At 36.2% G+C, this 19523-nt stretch overlaps 1 long non-coding RNA gene across 1 annotated transcript; it reads right to left on the bottom strand.

The window, feature by feature from the left end:
• Positions 1-18162: 18162 nt before the first annotated feature.
• LOC140182650 (uncharacterized) lies at positions 18163-19465 on the bottom strand. The gene is made up of 3 exons (XR_011878631.1): positions 19361-19465; positions 18849-19206; positions 18163-18292 (listed from the first exon to the last, which is right to left on the bottom strand). It is a non-coding gene; the product is annotated as an uncharacterized lncRNA (long non-coding RNA).
• Positions 19466-19523: the final 58 nt, after the last annotated feature.

A 19523-nucleotide genomic window follows, 5' to 3' on the forward strand; every position in this document is an offset into this window, starting at 1 on the left:
AACAAGCTTGGAGGATAAGCAAAAATTCAGAGACTTTGTGGGTCAAGGTCTTGAAGGCTATCTATTTTCTTAAAATAAACTTCTGGTATGCAAAAGCAATAAAAGGTTCAACATAGATTTAGAGAAGCATCTTTGAGATAAGAACATTCTTAAAAAAAATATGGAGTGTAAGTAAAGAAAACAACATTGATTTGTGAGAGGATAAATAATACATGGGGTATCATCACCAATGGGAATGGAAAACTAAGAAGCTAACAAGGTGGAGGAATTTATTAATCCGAATAGAGAGTGGAATACATCAAAAATCAAATTCATATTTTCTTAAGTGATTAGCAAAAAAATAGTATGCATGTAACACCCTACCACACAGAGCTTTACACCTAGGATGTAAAACAGAGGTGGCGAGGCACTATGACCTCTAAAAGAAAAATTACATATTAAATATAGTGAAAAAGGTTTATAACTAGGAGCCATTGAAGAAAGGGATAAAGCAAAATCGTTAAATCGAAAGGCGTAACGCTCCCGAAGCGATAAAGCAAACGAAGCAAGATAGAACAAGCTAAGGAATTAATATACCAAGAGTTCCAAAATACATATAACAAAACTCAAGAACTCGGCTCGCGTAGATAAACCGGCCGAGCGAATAAGTGTATATACATACATACATATATATATATATATATATATATATATATATATATATTAGAGGACCCGAAATACACCCAAAATATAGAGTTACAGAACCTATTTCTCCAAAATGACCTCTAAGAGGAATTAATACAGCATATATTTAATAGTTGGAGATAATAAGTATCTAAGCAAATACAGATAACCAAAATAAACCCAAAAGGTAAAAGTCTTCGCAACATCAGAAGCTTTCAGCATGCCTCAGCGAGGTGCCTCACGTCTTGCATCTAAAAATTACAAAATCCGCATGGGTGAGAATTGGAGGTTCTCAGCATGGTAACAGTGCCCACATATCTAACATATAATGTCCTGGGAAAGCCGAAGGTGATCCTAGAACTTCCAACAGATAATTAAAGCTTAAAAACATATCTAACCTATAAAGATAAAACAGGAAACTAGCTAAGGGTCTTTAGAGCTACCTAAAACTCCCCTTTCCAACTCCTCCGAACCTCCCAACCACCAACGAAACCAAGGTACCACAAACACAATTATTTCAAGCAAGGAAAATGACAAATAGAAGGCATATACAGCAAATAAAGCAGGTAGCAAATAGTTTATGCAGTCACTTAGGCAATCTAAATAAATCACACCAAACAAACATATAGATGCATATAATGCCTGCCTGTCTTAGTGGCTGATGAGTCTCATCTGTCGGTTATAAAGCCAACCCGACAAGTCCTGGTAGCTAACAATTGGACTGTCCCTCTGTCGCGCGTCCCCAACTCGAGTTATTCACACTCATAAACATAATCATAATCATAATCATACAACACCCACTTTGGGGTTTATCCACGGGGCCCAGCTCATCCAGAACTTTCACAGTGTCCGGCCACACTTACGACATAGGGTCAGCAAAGTATCGAGTCTCAACCTGGAGCACGTGGTGACTAGTCACTGCTTTCATCCAGGAAAACTCGTATCTCAAATAATCATTTCACATTCATTCATACACATTCCATAATCATTCATTATGACTATATCATCAATTATACATCATATAATTCCACCTTTCATACATCACTTATCATAACTCGTGGCAATTGGGCGAAACCACAACCCTTGCGTCCACCCGAGGAGCCTCTATACTAACCAACCTGGAGCAAGTGGGGCGAAACCACACCCTTGTGTCCACCCAAGAGGTACGTTTTCATATGTCCAAAAGGAACTAAGGAGGGGATCCTAGCCTCCCACCATCTCGCTGGAGGTGATTTTACAATACCAGGAAGAACAAGAAAGGGGATCCTCACCTTCCTTCATCTCTCTGGGGTCGCACTTTCGAGAAAGAGAGCTCAAGATAAAACAATCATTCAAATTCATATTTTCATTTCTAGCCATAAATCAATATTTATCATAACTATCCGGCTCATAAAATAATCCATAACCAGCCAATAGTCATTATTAAATACAGCCCTTCGACTCATGGCATACACCGCACTTCCACCATCACCCTCAGCAACCCATACGATCTTCATTAATCACAATTCATAATTAACTATCCCCTTACTTCATCCTCAAGTTAAAAACACACAAGTCATATTTGCTTAAAACATTACAAGCTTGCCGGGAAGGTGGAACATTTAAAATAAGGTTTTTATAAGAAAACAGAACAGTGTGCGTACGCATAGGGTTATGCATGCGCACGCTTAGAAGGATTTTCAGAAAGTGTGCGTGTGCACAAGGTTGTGCGTACGCACAAAAAGCAAAATTTTCATTGTTGAGTGCACGCACAGAACGTGAGAATGCCCCCAATAGAACGCACTTCCCAGTGTGTGCGTGCGCAGAGCTTGCAAAGTTTCGTTGGTTGTGTATGCACATATAGCGTGCTAGCGCTCCCAGCAGCAGCCATATCTCCTTGTGTTCGTGCGCACAAGAGCGTGCGTACGCACATTTTCAAAAATACACGGGGTGTGCGTGCGCACACAAACCAGAAATCACAAATTTTGCAGCATTCATAGAATTCAAATTTCAGACACCAAATTGCAACGATCATATCTTTTTATACAAAATTCGAATTTCTACAAAATTGATACCGTTTTAATGCTCTTTAAATTATCTTTGATTTGAGATAAAATTCATTTCATTTCAAAAACTGTAACTCAAGATATGATCCGTTGAAGTTCATCAAAAATCCATTTTTACAAAAGTTCACTAAATCCGCAACTTACCAAAATTCTCAACCAAAACCACACCAATTCAGCCTCAACCACAATCCAAATTTTCTATTCATTCCACAATACATCAATTCTCTATTTCGTCAACTTTAACTCAATAATCCAAGTTCACAATTCACAATACACCTTATCAATTTCCAATCTTCCATTTTCATCAAACCTCAAAACCAAGACTTCCAATTCCACATTGTTCAACATACAAACCAATTAACCAAATCAAGCATAATTCTCAACTTCAAATCAACATACCAATCATCATCATCATATACAATTCACATGCACCAACAATAAGAACATCATTTACACCCTCCAAAACCAATAATCACGTAATCCATATAATCCATTATATTCAATCAACAACATCTCAAATTCAATGCCTATCCTAGGGCCTCTAGCCTAAGTTTTCACATTACATTATATTTTAGATACAGGAAACCGAAATTATACCTTGGCCGATTCCCTGCTCAACCTGGAACACTTCTAATTTCACTTTTTCCTCAAGCTTTCGGGACTCAACACCTCCCCAATAGAATTTTCAGCTTGAAATCCACTTCCAAGCTTCCAAAATCACCAACAAGCTTCAACCCACTTACATATACGTTGCCTAATACACATAATATGCACCCACACACATAAACTCAATATCCAATCACAACAACTCAAGAATTAGACTTAGGGATGAGAAATCTTACTACACCCAAGGATCAAAGAGGCAAGATTAAGCTTTCCCTTCAAGCTAATTGGATCCTATAACATCAAAGAGCCCCAAAATCTCAACACTTTAACCCAATAATTTCGAAATCAAAGCTGAGAAAACTGGAAGAGGTTCGTGGCTTACCTCTTGATTAAATTTGTGGGTTTTGTAGAGCTCAGCGACGCGGTTGCAGGCTGCAAACGGTGCGGCAATCGGAGCTCCAGATCAAAAGTTATCAAGGATTAAAGATTAGGTGAGGGTTTGAGTTTAGGAATTGGGGTTCTTCCCCTCTTGCTGCACCAGCAGCGTGAATTGCATGAAATGGGAGAGAGAAATGGGCTGAGTTCATTTAATTAGGTGAGTGGGTGGGGTCCACGGGCCTGGTTTGGATCCGGTTCGACCGGTTTGGCCCGTTCGGCCTAATCTCGGGCCAAATTCTATAAAATTAGTGTCAAAATTCTCATTTTAATTTTCTCTATCATATTAAACTATAAAAATCACCTTTCTAATTTTTTAGAATAAATTTTAATTTGTGGGTTAATTATGCGTTAATTAATCGGGTTTTACATTCTACCCACCTAAATAGGAATTTTGTCCACAAAATTCGAATTCAGTTACCTGAAAATAGGTGCAGGTAGTCTGTCTCCATTTCTAATTCAAGTTCCCGAGTACATCCTTGTCTCTAGTTCGATTCCAAACAACCCTTACTAATAAGACTCCTCTTACTCAGAGCTTCTTGAAGCTGACCTCATACTCGAAACGTCAATCTCCCTTCAGTTAAACTAATTTAGGTTGTAAGACATGCGTTTGTTTCAGAAGCGTGCTTCAGAAGTTACGAAATGTGGAGTACATCAAATAGGTTCGAAAATGCTAGTTTGTTGAAGTAATCCTCACCAATGCGTATCTCCCTTCTTCAAACTTGAGGAGTTTTCTCCTTAGGTCCGCATAACTCTTTTGTTGGCTCTTCGCAGTGAAAATCTTAAATCGGCTTTTTCGTTGTCTCGGCTATCAAACTCAGGAACTACGATGCTTGATACTTCTAGTTTCAGATCAATACAAAGGCGTCTAGCACACTGTGAAATCCCACCATCTCCCTGGTGTATAGTCTCGTTAATATCTCTGATAATTAGTTTGCTCCGATGGACGGAATGGACTTGGTCACTTGTTCCACGATTATCTGACAGCATCACCTTCTGTCCTAAACCTCGGCAATCTATTCCGAAATCAATGGCTATCCTTCCTCACTTTCAGGGTAGAACCTTCAATGGTTACATTATTTCGAATGGCTTCTGTTGGTCACTTTTTATTCTCTAACATGTCATCTACTTAATCACACGTGCCGCCACGTCATTTCATCGAGCCACCCCAAAATATCTTCCTTGAATTCATGACATGTTTCGGTAATTACAGGGTGAATCAAAAATCCGTTCTTGTGTGCTTCCGACAACAGTTCATGTGTCAACTTTTGACATTAGGCACACTAACCTCTTCCTATACCTTCAATTTCGTTTTCTTCATTCCTCCAAGTTTCTTTCTTGTCTTCCTCGATCTCTCCTTGATTTTCTTGTTTAACAAACTTCCATATCCTTGATAGCTCCTTATCCTCCTTGGTCATACAAGCAATACTAAGAGATTTCCTGCTCAGGCGTCAATCACCGCTTCATGAAGTTGTGTTCGCACGCATCCTAAAGTGTTAGCTTAACCGCAGATAATATGGTTGTCAAGAATTAAGGCTCCAAAATTCTTCGTAGTGCCATAGGCATATTTTTTGTGTTCAAAGTCTTGCTCTATGGAATTAACACTTTAATGGTTTCATCTTGGAGTTGTGCGCGACAAAAAATTTAGTACGAGTTAATTTTCAAAAAGATGTTATGTTCAAATTGACGAATAAGCAACACGAAGGATATTCACAAGAAATCAAAAGAAAGTTTTGTATACGATCAAACAGAGTTATACCAATATAATGAAATGCACAAGAAGAGGAATCAAGGTGCATCTCAAGAAAAGAGCTCAAATCGAGAAACTTTGGTAGAAAGAGCAGAGCGTATAGAGTCAAAGAAGTCTCAATTGATTTTGAAGTATACGATTAGCGAATGAAAGCAACTATACTCACATCAAGTTCCCAAAATTCAAGGATTACGTGGTTATACCAAGACAAGCTCAAGCTCATCTTGGAAGAAAAAATATTCGTGTGCGTAAAGAGTAAAACTAGAAAGATGCTCAAGTCATTTAAGAAGAACTCCAGATAGAGTTTCAATATAGGTTTCAAAAGAAGATTAGATCGGGTCGCGAAGATTCTGTTGGCACACTCCCCCTTGCATAAAGCCTTTTGCTGTTCTCTTCCTTCTTCACTGGCATAACCAGCGCCCCTCACAGGGAAACACTTAGTCAGACAGTTTTCTCTTCTAATACTCCCTCCAACTCGATCCTAAGCTCTACCGATTATAATGGTGTCTTTGGTTGCGGTACAATCAAAACTAATTCGGCTTCCGGTACTAAGTCTATCACAAACTCACTTTCTCTCCGAGATGGAGGTTCTGGTACACCTTCAGGATTGTCTCGGAAACTCTCTCGCAATAGCGATTTGGTCTCATCTCCACTCGCCCATCAAACGATTAGCAACTAAAGGTTGAATCCGTTCCAGTCCTCTTCCTCGCAGTTCACTGTCACTGGATTTCGAACAATAACTCCGCCACAGCTCTCAAAACTTCTGATCCCTTAGATATAATCCAAACCGCTTCTGCTACATCACTTGATCCTCAACCTTCAAGAGCTTAGCCACTCCTCTAAGTTAACTAAATATCATTCCATCTCAACATATATATATATATATATATATATATATATATATATATATATATATATATATATATATAAGGAGTAATAGTCTTCGACTAATCATCGACTTGGCCCTTACGATTATCGACGCTTGTCTTACGTCACAATGAATATTACCTACTAATGGTATGCAAGATAGTTAAAAATTTTAGCAACTAGTTCACCATTACCTCGGGTCTGAGAATCAGATTTGGCTACATCCTGGCCTTTCCTGTGTGAACAATCCCGAGATATATGCCCTGGCTTCCCGCATTGGTAACATACGCCAGTCCGGCCCTGCATGATCTGTTTGGATGATACTTTTTGCACCTTGGACACCTTAAGTCTTCCGGTTGAGTACTAGTCAGCCCTTCAAAAACCTGCCCTTGACGGTTGTCGTTCCTTCGGTCATTGTTCCAGCGTTGAGAACGTGAAGTGACGAAATGACCCCTCTTGAAACTTTGGCCCCTTGGTGTAATATTCATTTTCTTTCCCTTTTTCTCTGTGAAGGATTCCCGGCGATTACTCCTTGTCACCTCGGTCCCTCTTGAGCTTTCTCCCGTTGCTTGACCTATGTTAATTAACTCCGGGCAACCCGTTACCTCTACTGGTACCATTGTATTTGAGACATTATTTCCGCCTTCATTTTCATTACCACCGTCGTTGCCAATTCTAGCTTGTCTTTCCATCCTATCCATTGCTCGAATGGTCGCAGCAGCAACAGCATCGATGGCAGCAGCAGCATTCGTCATCATGTTCATGAAATTGGTCAAACTACCTACCGATATAGTTATCTCATTACCTCTCCGTCCTCGACCTTGATTATGCCTACGAGATGCCATTTGGTTCCTGTTCACACCAAATAAGTGATATCAAGGTGATCAGTCTCAATATCACAAGTCAAGTGTTGAAAGATCCAAATGCATGCTCATGAATTTTATGCTATGTATATCAATCAAATATCCTAAATAGTACATAAACACGACTCAGAGTATGCTCAAAAGCATAGTCAGTCCGTCCCTCAGGCTCTACAGGAACGAACTGCTCTGATACCATAATGTAACACCCTACCACATAGAGCTTTACACTTAGGATGTAAAATAGAGGTGGCGAGGTGCTATGACCTCTAAAAGAAAAATTATATATTAAATATAGTGAAAAATGTTTATAACTAGGAGCCTTTGAAGAAAGGGATAAAGCAAAATCGTTAAATCGAAAGGCGTAATGCTCCCGAAGCGATAAAGCAGACGAAGCAAGATAGAACAAGCTAAGGAATTAATATACCAAGAGTTCCAAAATACATATAACAAAACTCAAGAACTCGGCTCGCGAAGATAAACCAGCCCGAGCGAATAAGTGTGTGTGTGTATATATATATATATATATATATATATATTAGAGGACCCGAAATACACCCAAAATATAGAGTTACAGAACCTATTTCTCCAAAATGACCTCTAAGAGGAATTAATACAGCATATATATAATAGTGAAGATAATAAGTATCTAAGCAAATACAGATAACCAAAATAAACCTAAAAGATAAAGGTCTTCGCAACATCAGAAGCTTCCAGCATGCCTCAGCGAGGAGCCTCACGTCCTGCATCTGAAAACCACAAAATCCACATGGGTGAGAACCGGAGGTTCTCATCATGGTAACAGTACCCACATATCTAACATATAATGTCCTCGAAAAGCCGAAGGCGATCCTAGAACTTCCAACAAATAATTAAAGCTTAAAAACATAACTAACCCATAAAGATAAAATAGGCAACTAGCTAAGGGTCTTCAGAGCTATCTAAAACTCCCCTTTCCAACTCCTCCGAACCTCCCAACCACCAACAAAACCAAGGTACCACAAACACAATTATTTCAAGCAAGGAAAATCACAAATAGAAGGCATATATTGCAAATAAAGCAGGTAGCAAATAGTTTATGCAGTCACTTAAGCAATCCAAATAAATCACACCAAACAAACATATAGATGCATATGATGCATGCCTGTCCTAGTGGCTGATGAGTCTCATCTGTCGATTATAAAGCCAACCCGACAAGTCCTGGTAGCTAACCATTGGACTGTCCCTCTGTCGCGCATCCCAAACTCGAGGTATTCACACTCATAAACATAATCATAATCATAATCATACAACACCCACTTTGGTGTTTATCCACGAGGGCGAGCTCATCCCGAACTTTCACAGTGTCTGGCCACACTTACGACATAGGATCAGCAGAGTATCGAGTCTCAACCTGGAGCACGTGGTGGCTAGTCACTGCTTTACTCCAAGGAAACTCGTATCTCAGATAATTATTTCACATTCATTCATACACATTCCATAATCATTCTTTATGACTATATCATCAATTATACATCATACAATTCCACTTTTCATACATCACTCATCATAACCCGGGGCAAGTGGGGCAAAACCACAACTTTTGCGTCCACCTGGGGAGCCTCTATACTAACCAACTTGGTGCAAGTAGGGGCAAAACCACACCCTTGCGTCCACCCAGGAGGTACGTTCTTATATGTCCAAGAGGAACTAAGGAGGGGATCCAAGCCTCCCACCATCTTGTTGGAGGCAATTTTACAATACCAAGAGGAACAAGGAAGGGGATCATCACCTTCCTTCATCTCTCTGGGGTCGCACTTTCGAGAAAGAGAGCTCAAGATAAAACAATCATTCAAATTCATATTTTCATTTTCAGCCATAAATCAATATTTATCATAGCCATCCGGCTCATAACATAATCCATAACCAGCCAACAGTCATTATTAAATACAGCCCTTTGGCTCACGGCATACACCGCACTTCCACCATCACCCTCGGTAACTCATATAATCTTCATTAATCACAATTCATAATAACTCTCCCCTTACTTCATCCTCAAGATACCACCCTTCCTAGCTTCCTCTCATTATAATCATACTATAAGGATTTAGTACTAAGAGGATGAAAATGGAGGCTTAGAAGTTTGAAATTCGGTTTTAAAAACACAAAAGTCATATTTGCTGAAAACAGGGTCACGGAAGATTACAAGCTTGCCGGGAAGGTGGAACATTTAAAAACAAGGTTTTTATAAGAAAATAGGGCAGTGTGCGTACGCATAGGGTTGTGCGTGCGCACGCCCAGAAGGATTTTTAGAAAGTGTGTGTGCGCACAAGGTTGTGCGTACACACAGAAAGCAAAATTTTCGTTGTTAAGTGCACGCACAGAACGTTCAAACATCCCCAACAGAATGTACTTCCCAGCATGTGCGTGTGCACAGCTTGCAAAGCTTCGTTGGTTGTGTCTGCGCATAGAGCGTGCTAGCGCTCCCAGCAGAAGCCATATCCCCTTGCATGCTTGCGCACAAGAGTGTGCGTATGCACATTTTCAAAAATATACGGGGTGTGCGTGCGCACACAAACCAGAAATCACAAATTTTGCAGCATTCATAGAATTCAGATTTCAGACACTAAATTGCAATGATCATATCTTTTTATACAAAATTTGGATTTCTACAAAATTGATACCATTTTAAAGCTCTTTAAATTATCTTTGATTTGAGATAAAATTCATTTCATTTCACAAACTGTAGCTCAAGATATGATCCGTTGAAGTTCATCAAAAATCTATTTTTACAAAAGTTCACTAAATCCTCAACTTACCAAAATTCTCAACCAAAACCACACCAATTCAGCCTCAACCACAATCCAAATTTCCTATTCATTCCACAACACACCAATTCTCTATTTCGTCAACTTTAACTCAATAATCCAAGTTCACAATTCATAATACACCTTATCAATTTCCAATCTTTCATTTTCATCAAACCTCAAAATTAAGACTTCCAATTCCACATTGTTCAACATACAAATCAATTAACCAAATCAAGCATAATTCTCAACTTCAAATCAACATACCAATCATCATCATCACATACAATTCACATGCACCAACAATAAGAACATCATTTACACCCTCCAAAACTAATAATCATGTAATCCATATAATCCATTATAATCAATCAACAACATCTCAAATTCAATGCCTATCCTAGGACCTCTAGCCTAAGTTTTCACATTATATTATATTTTAGATACAGAAAACTGAAACCATACCTTGGCCGATTCTCCGCTCAACCCGGAACACTTCCAGTTTCACTTTTTCCTCAAGCTTTCGGGACTCAACACCTCACCAATAGAATTTCCAGCTTGAAATCTACTTCCAAGCTTCCAAAATCACCAACAAGCTTCAACCCACTTACATGTACATTGCCTAATACACATAATATGCACCCACACATATAAACTCAATATCCAGTCACAACTCAAGCGTTAGACTTAAGGTTGAGAAATCTTACCACACCCAAGGATAAAAAAGGCAAGATTAAGCTTTCTCTTCAAGCTAATTGGATCCTATAACATCAAAGAGCCCCAAAATCTCAACACTTTAACCCAATAATTTCGAAATAAAAGCTGAAAAAACTGGAAGGGATTTGTGGCTTATCTCTTGAATAAAGTTGTGAGCTTTGTAGAGCTCGGCAACACGGTTGCATGACTACAAACGGTGTGGCAATCAGAGCTACGATCAAAAGTTATCTAGGATTGAAGATTAGGTGAGGGTTTGAGTTTAGGAATTGGGGTTCTTCCCCTCCTGCTGCACCAGCAGCGTGAATTGCATGAAATGGGAGAGAGAAATGGGCTGAGTTCATTTAATTAGGTGAGTGGGTGGTGCCCACGGGTCCGTTTGACTGGTTTGGCCCGTTCGGCCCAATCTCGGGCCAAATTCTATAAAATTAGTGTCAAAATTCTCGTTTTAATTTTCTCTATCATATTAAACCATAAAAATCACCTTTCTAATTTTCTAGAATAAATTTTAATTTGTGGGTTAATTATGTGTTACTTAACCGAATTTTACAATGTACCTAGATGAGAAAATTCACGACAGATGATACATTATTGTAGCTCTAAAAGAAAGATGGTATATATATGGTCAAGATAGGCTATCACATTGCTAAAGGATAGGATGGAAGAGGAGAGGATAGGACAACAACTTTGAACACAGATTTGAGGGAGTTTTGAAAAGCGATATGAGATATGAAAGCACCTTAGAAGATCAAAATGTTCCTTTAAAAAGAAGTCTATGACATCATTCTGGTAAGGGTAAATTTATTCAAAAAGAAAATCGTTAGCAATCCAATTTGTCCATTCTGTTTGTAGGTGCCTAAAATGATGGAACATGTTATCCTATTATGCAGATGGACAAGACCTATGTGGTTCAGATTTTAAATACAGGGACACACCCACAAAGGAATTAGTTTCATTAATTGAAATTTGGCTTTAAAAATTTTGCAAAAAGATTAAAGCCAAAGTTGCACATGATAAGGAAGGAAGATAGAGCAAAGTGGATCACCTAAGTTGGGCTCTCTAGAGGGCTAAAAATTATGCAGTGTTTAATCACTCTAAACCAAATCCTCTAGCTACTATCCATTATGCAAAAGTCCAAGAAAAAAGTTTTAACAAAGTCAATGAATTAATCATCAATAGATGCAAAATCAAAGAACAATTTGCAAATTATCTGTTAAATGAATACCACTACCAAAGAAGTCATTGGCGCATGCTACTCCGATATTACAAACAAAATGACTTATGTAGCATTAATGAGATACTAGAACGACGAAATTAGAGGAGGGACTGTATCCAATTTTCTAGCAAATTCAAGAATGGTGGCAGATGCTTGGGTATAATGAGAAAAGCATTAATTCTTGTCAAAAGTCTAGACATGGGGAGAACCTTAATAGATTCAGATTGTCTTACCTTGGGTAAATCCATCAAATTGAAGGGAAGGCTCTGAGAGATAAACTCTGTCCTTCATGATATCAAAACCCTTCAAATGGAACTTTTATTCTGTAGCTTTGTGTAGGTCCCGTGCAATGAAAATATCTTTGTCCATACAATTGTAGCCCTCAAAAGTACAAACTAACTTCCTATATGCTGGTGCACCAATCTTCCTTCACAACTTGAAAACATTTAAAACAACGAGAAACTAATACCAACTTCAGATCCAGCCACCAGTGGTAGACATCTTTCAACTTAGCTACTAGCAATGGGTATCACACCTACCTTTTCCAAACCGATGTGGTAGGCAGAGATACCCATCGTGGAAGGAGGAATCACGATCGTGTTTGGGGTAAAAGGAAACTGTCATTTCCTAAAGAAGAGTGCATTTTTTTAGGTGGTTATGACCTCTCTTCCAAGCCTCACCTTGTTTTGGGGGGGAGGGGAGAGACTCCCGAATCACTCCAGTTAGAGGGAGGGGTGCAGTTAACAACAACATCAATCAATTTCTGCACTCTTAAATTAGCTTGATCCAGATTATGCAGAAGTTGTGACGACCCAATTCTCAATATGTCATGATCATACTGAAAAACTGAGTGTCACCAACTTGCTTACCTAAAACTTTAACTATTTATTATTAAGCATGTAATCGTACTAGTGCACTATCGAATTTTTGGAAAAATGTTTTCTTTATAAAAAGATTTGTGAGGGCAAGTAATTAAACATACACAAGCCATAATAAGGAATTAAGTAAAACATACACAAGGCTAACATTATATATATATATATATATATATATATATATATATATATATATATGTACATAACACGTGTCATAGGTCCCACATACATATAAAGGTACTGCCATATTTATATATCATAAGTTAGCATACAACCATTCACATCTTGCTACTATATACATAATTAACACTCTAGGCCCTGGTCTATATAGGAAGCCTCTAAGCTGGCTCCCGAAACTAGCCTAGTCAACTATCTACATCCTACTCTCTCAGTGAGTCTAATCAAAAGTGAGAAACTAAACACAAAAGATAGGCTAATCCCCAAAAACTACCTAAAGGCACATCCTTAGCCCCCAGCCATCAGTTGTCCTCGTCAAAGAAAATCACAATCACATCTGAGCACTCCTCAGGATCCTCGTCCTCATCATCGGAAATCTCAATAAGCTCAGGAGGGGTCCTGTCACTCGTACTACTGGTCTGGCCAATACTTGAAGGTCCATTAATAGAGGTAGTGTGTGGCTTCTGATGACGGCTCAGACAAAAATACTGAGATCTGCTCTATAGGAATATCCTCTTCCGGTACATGCTCTGGTATATGCTCTTCCATAGACTCAAGCTCATATTATTATTATTATCTAGACTCCATTATAATTAGAGCAAGTAAAATAAATAAATAACATAATAATAAAATTATATTTCTATTTATATTTTACTTCGAAGTTCGAAGTCATTTTGTCAAAATAAAATTAATTGCTTTAAAATATTATTTTAAAAAAAGTTCGTGTTAATGTAAAAATTAGAATTGTTACAAAATTAAAATTGAAAATAAATTTAAAGGCCATTTGAAGCAGCAACGATGACCAATTGAAGCCTCTTGATTAATTTAACTCTGAAATTAAGACTGATAGATATGAGAGAGAAAAATGATAGTTAAGATTAGTATTTGAATTCTTTTGAATGTGTATTTGGATGAGTGTTATTTGTTGTTGTAGTGTGGATCGAGTTTACCTGACTTGCACCCGAATCCGAAAAAAAAAAATACTCGATCTCATATATAAAGAATTAGTTATTTTTAAAATTATACAAGGCAAACGAATTTTTTTTTAAACTCTGTTTTGTTAATATTTAAGGGGATGTTTTTATAAACAATTTTTTATATATCAGTGCTCATTAATATGTATTCCTATTAAAAAATAATACATTACAATATCCAATAGAATTATTGAACAATATATAATTTGTATGATCTCCTTTATAAAATAAACTAGTATTTTTATCTATAATAATATTACGGGAATATAATTTTTTTTAAAACTACGGTCCACTTTGTTCTGATAGTATAGATTATGCATGGCATAAACGATTTATAAAATCAAATTATTTTTACAAAAAAAAAGTCGTAGGTTGACAAAAGTTTCTGGCTAAGAAGACCAAGGTATCTATAGAAAAAAAATCAAATAATAAGATTTTTAGTTATTATTTTTATATGAAAAAGTCTAATTTTTTATTAATAATTAATTTTAACATTCGTTATCTAAAATTTAAAATAATTTAACGCGTATATTTTTACATTCAACTAAGTGTTAACTGTTAAGTCTGTTGCACAAATAGAAATAATTAATTTTTATATTTACTATTTAAAAATAATATTTTTTCTCCCTGTGTATATAAAAATATAATTAGATATTAGCATAAAAAATTATACTGATAGTTATAAAATTAACTCAAAATTAATTTTTTTAACACAATTGAATCTTGATTCTAACTTTTAATTATAATATTAGTATTTTCTCCAATTTATATGTAATAAATATTTGAAAGAATAAAAATTAAAATATAAATTAAAAAGATAAGTGATAAAAATTTAAAATTAAATAAAAAACTATGTATATAATAACAATAATAATAATATTTTTTATTTAAATTATATTATTTTGTTAATTTTGTTTTCCGTAAAAGAGAAAGATAGAAAAAATAGAGAATAAGAGAAAAGAGAGAGAAAGATAAAGATGAAAAATGAGAGTGAGAGTGAGAGTGAGAGTTTGTTAATTTTTGAAGAAAAAATTTTATTTTAATTGTAAAAAAATATCGGATGGCATACTTTGATTTCTCAAATTACTAATATATGGAGAGAGGTTGAGAGAATTTAGGATGGGAGTTTATTAATTTTAAAAAAAAATATTTTCTCTCAATTTTAATAAGAGAGTGTCATGTGAGACATTTGATTATTAAATTAGATAGTAATATATGATATATAATATAAGTATATTTTAATTTCAATTTTAATATTTCAATTTTAATTTTAATGTAATTAAAGAATGTCATGTTGCATATTTTGATTGTCAAATTAGTAATTAGTCATTGATATTGATAATGATATATAAAATAGATAGAGTGGTTGAAGGAATGAGAGAAATAGAGAAAGAAAGAGGGACACTACAAGGGAGGCACAGAATACCGGCAGTTTTATTCTTGATTAGCGGCGGTTTTAAACCGCCGCAAAATCAAAGGCCGGCGGCAAATTGAACCGCCATGGATATGGGCGCCGGAATTGGGTTTGGCGGTGGTTTCCAGCAACCGCTGGTATAACCGCCACAAAATCAAAATTTCGCGGCACACAATTAGAAAACCACCGCCAAATGAGACTGACACGATTTGCTTCATGTTTACCGGCGGTTTTCAGAACCGCCGCTATTTTGGTCAATGGGTAAAAAAATTTGCAGCCGTTTTGAAACCGCCGCAAATTTATGTGTGTCTTTTTTCAACATTACCTGGCCTTCAGAGGCATTGCCACCTACATCCAGAAAATTGGCCGGAGCACCCCACCATGCAATTTAATTATATCCATTGTGACCATTGCTAACCCTGCACCATTCACTGTGCAACCAATTTCTCCATCTAACCCAATATACTTTAAATCTTCCTTTGTAGTAGCCACTTGTTGAAAGAAAAAAGACACAATACATATCTAGTGATGAGAAATAAACTACATAGAAAGGACTTGACAAAAAAGTACCAACAAATATTGAGAAGACTGGCATTGCCAATACAACAAATGAAAACAAAATCATCAATACAACAAAAGTATCTGTCTACAACTAATAATTTACATTTACATTTAAAAATCACTCATGCTAACCCAAGCAGAAGAAAAACTATACAAATTTGAAATGACATCAAAATTTGTAAATATATTGAACAAATATGCACAAAAATGAAATATGCAGAGATGAAAAGAACATAAATTGTACAAGATTTGTTGATCACCATTTGTTCCATTTCTGCTCATATAAAGCATTTTAAGTTATTAAGTGCACGAGTGTATAATTAGCACAATAGCACTGAACTAGTGTAATAGATCACACAACAACTTCTAACAATGATTATCGCAGTCATCTAAAAATTTTAGCATAAATATCAAGTCATGTAGAACAACCTGAATATAAAATTGGAGATGTTTTTTATCAAGAATGCCATATGTTCTCTAACGCGTCACATTGATCGAGATCGCTGAGATTTCTGTTGTGCCGTTGGGCTCTTAGCTTGATCCTTTTTGCGTTTGGCAAAATCACGGTGATATTGATGCATTACAGATGCCCACAATTTCTCTAACTCCATTTGTGTTCGTTTGAGCCGCAATAAATATTGGAAAACTCTAAGATATCTGTTAATTGTGCCAAAATTTAGTGACCTATTGAAAATATCATGTTTTATTAAGCCATGTAATGTCACATTATTGTCGTAATACGAGAACAGGATTATTGAGTCTCACATAAATGGTCAAAATTAACAGACAAAGTCATTTGACTTTTTCAATTTTATTTTAAGAACTCATTAATCTTGACCATTTAAACTAAATAAGACCATAGTCAAGATTTATTCATAATTAATAACCAATGATCTCTCACAAGATATATCCTTTACAAAAGATGTCTCTCCTAAACTAATGGTCCCTTTAAGGTATTCAACATCTCCTATATGCCTTGATAACACAGTTTGCATCTATGAGGCCATAACAATTTCTAAATTTATCATTTTAGAAGGGAATTCAATCACATCGAGTATATTTTAGCAGGACAGGAAGAGGAAAGAATCCACCATTAATATTAATATTATAGGAGTAAAACCTGACTTAGAGAGGACTTCTTGAGTAAGGAACAAATGCAAAGGCCAATCGACAGAATACTCAAGGGCAAGACCATCCCAACCATCAAGTGACATTTCTGAAGAAGCACCAGAGCTTCCATCTGCTGAAGTGTTTGCCCTTGATACATCTATAGGGAAAGTCTAACTGTGATTCCATAAGATGGCATCCTAGAAGAGGGAAAGCACATTTCATAACAACTCCAAGCTAACTTAAACAGAAGAACTAAAATGAAGGCAGAACCTTACCGCAAGGATACTTTAGAGAAATATTTGTCTTTTTCACCAATAGTTTTTAACGCAGCCTGCATTTCAAGGAATTGGAATCAGCTTTCATTGATGTAGTTAAAACATGAACAAGCTTAAATAGTTAAAGGATGAACTGCATTAAAAAGTAAAGATCGTATGCAAAATTTAACTAACCAGCTGAAATGGCACCATAAGATCAGCTTCAGCAGTTGATTGCCGAGGTGGCAAACGCATTAGCTGGCGACTTTCCTCGAGGAAACACTAGCACAAAAAATGATGCATGTATAAAAAATGTCAGTATTTTTTTCATAGAAGACAAAATATTAGTAATTAGAAAAGGTTATTACAAAAGGCAAGAAGGACAAAAGATCCTCATACAAAAAATAAAAAATATCAATAAAAAATAAGAATCAACACAAGTCAGCAGAAAAATGTTAGTAGTATAGATAACTTTTCATACTTTACCTGGAAGAAATCTCCTTTTGCCAAAAGAAAATAGTCTTTCAGGTCCTTCAAGTGACGATTCAAGTCAGCTTGTACAACCACAAGCTGTGGACAGAGAGAACATGAATCGTGTAGAATGCAAATGCACCAAATACTAACGAACATATGAACTGATATATGATGTTAAGCACCTGCCACAGACGACTGGCTGCAATAACATGAATAGAGTACTAATCTGGGTCTGTGAGAATCCTTCCAACAAACTTCCAGCATGTTTCTACAAAACCAAAGGATACATAGTGTAAAGGACAAAACTATTAATGTATATGCAACTAAAACTAAAAATCATGAATATTGAACAAAGCTGTGTAAGAGATTTCATTACCTCACTTAGGGCTACGTGTCCAGCAAAATTTATTATCTCCAACAAATCGCCACTTAATGATGACCAATGCATGACCGAGTAATTGGAGATAAGGTAGACATCGTGTTTTGAAGTAGCCCATACTAAGTTTCTCAACTGAATCCCACAAAAAATGAAACAAATCATCACCCATTAGGCTTGAAAAGTAATTAATAAACTGTCCAAACCTACATCAATAAAACCATATACTAAAAAAAGAAGCAACAATAGAGTGTTAAATGAAAATTGATAAATGTTTGAATCTTGATGTATATAGCAAAAAAACAACCTTAATCCAATTTCTATAGCATACCAGTACAGCATTCAAAGGGCTAGAGAAAACAATAATAGATTTGAAGATCATCGGTTTTCTTTCCTCAATAATGAAATAAAAAATAAAATCATATAAAGAAATGCAACTGTACAAGACAAGACTGCAAACAAGTACTGCAGAACCACCGAATATTATGTATATATTGAATCTATAGTAGCTTATATCTTCCACAACTGGTTAATTAGGGGCTTTCATCAAGAATTACATTCATTTTTTAACTTTTTAGCCATGTACTCTCATCAAGCAACACTACAATACTTATCAACAATATAACAAACATAATAGGAATAAAATCAAGTAGCAACAAGGTTCGAGCACCATGTGAAAAATCAAACAAACCTAAAAATGAAGGATGGTAGGTTTAACCATTCTTGTATTATAGAAAAAGTCATAGTATTTTCCACCCTTCACAGACCTTTTGCAATCTTGAGAGACAAAGAAACAAAATTTACTTCTGCATCTTTCCCTGCCCCCCATAATCCCAAAGGAAAAGGGTTTGATAAAACAAAAAATATTAAAAAAAAGAAACCTCATTTATAGCATCCCCAGAAGCAAGAATATTCTCATAATTCTTATACTGTTCAAGCCTTGTAACTCTGTAACTATCTCTTGATATGTTCAATCTATCCTACTGAATACCCTGAATGTCTTTTCCCTTCCTTGCTTGTGCAGCTGATGTATCAGTTACCTTAGTGAGCTGCAACAATCATCAAACACCTTATGAGTATGAAAACAAATACCCCCCTTTTTCTCTTAAATAAACAAATTTTGAAAAAAAAAGGTTTTTATATGAACTCGATGAATAACTGAAAGGTTCAAATAAATAGAAACAGAAAAAGAAAAGGGGTTACCATCTCATACTCATCAAGAGCATCATCATCGGCAACACCACCATCATCATGGCTGTTTTCATCCATTTCATCAAAGAAATCTTCTTCTTTTTCTATGGCATCAAAGTAGAAATCTTCCTCTTCTTCGACAACGATGAGAAGTGGATGTATGGGTGATGAGCGG

This window comes from Arachis hypogaea, chromosome 20, assembly GCF_003086295.3.
Source record: "Arachis hypogaea cultivar Tifrunner chromosome 20, arahy.Tifrunner.gnm2.J5K5, whole genome shotgun sequence".
Lineage (NCBI taxonomy): Eukaryota > Viridiplantae > Streptophyta > Magnoliopsida > Fabales > Fabaceae > Arachis > Arachis hypogaea.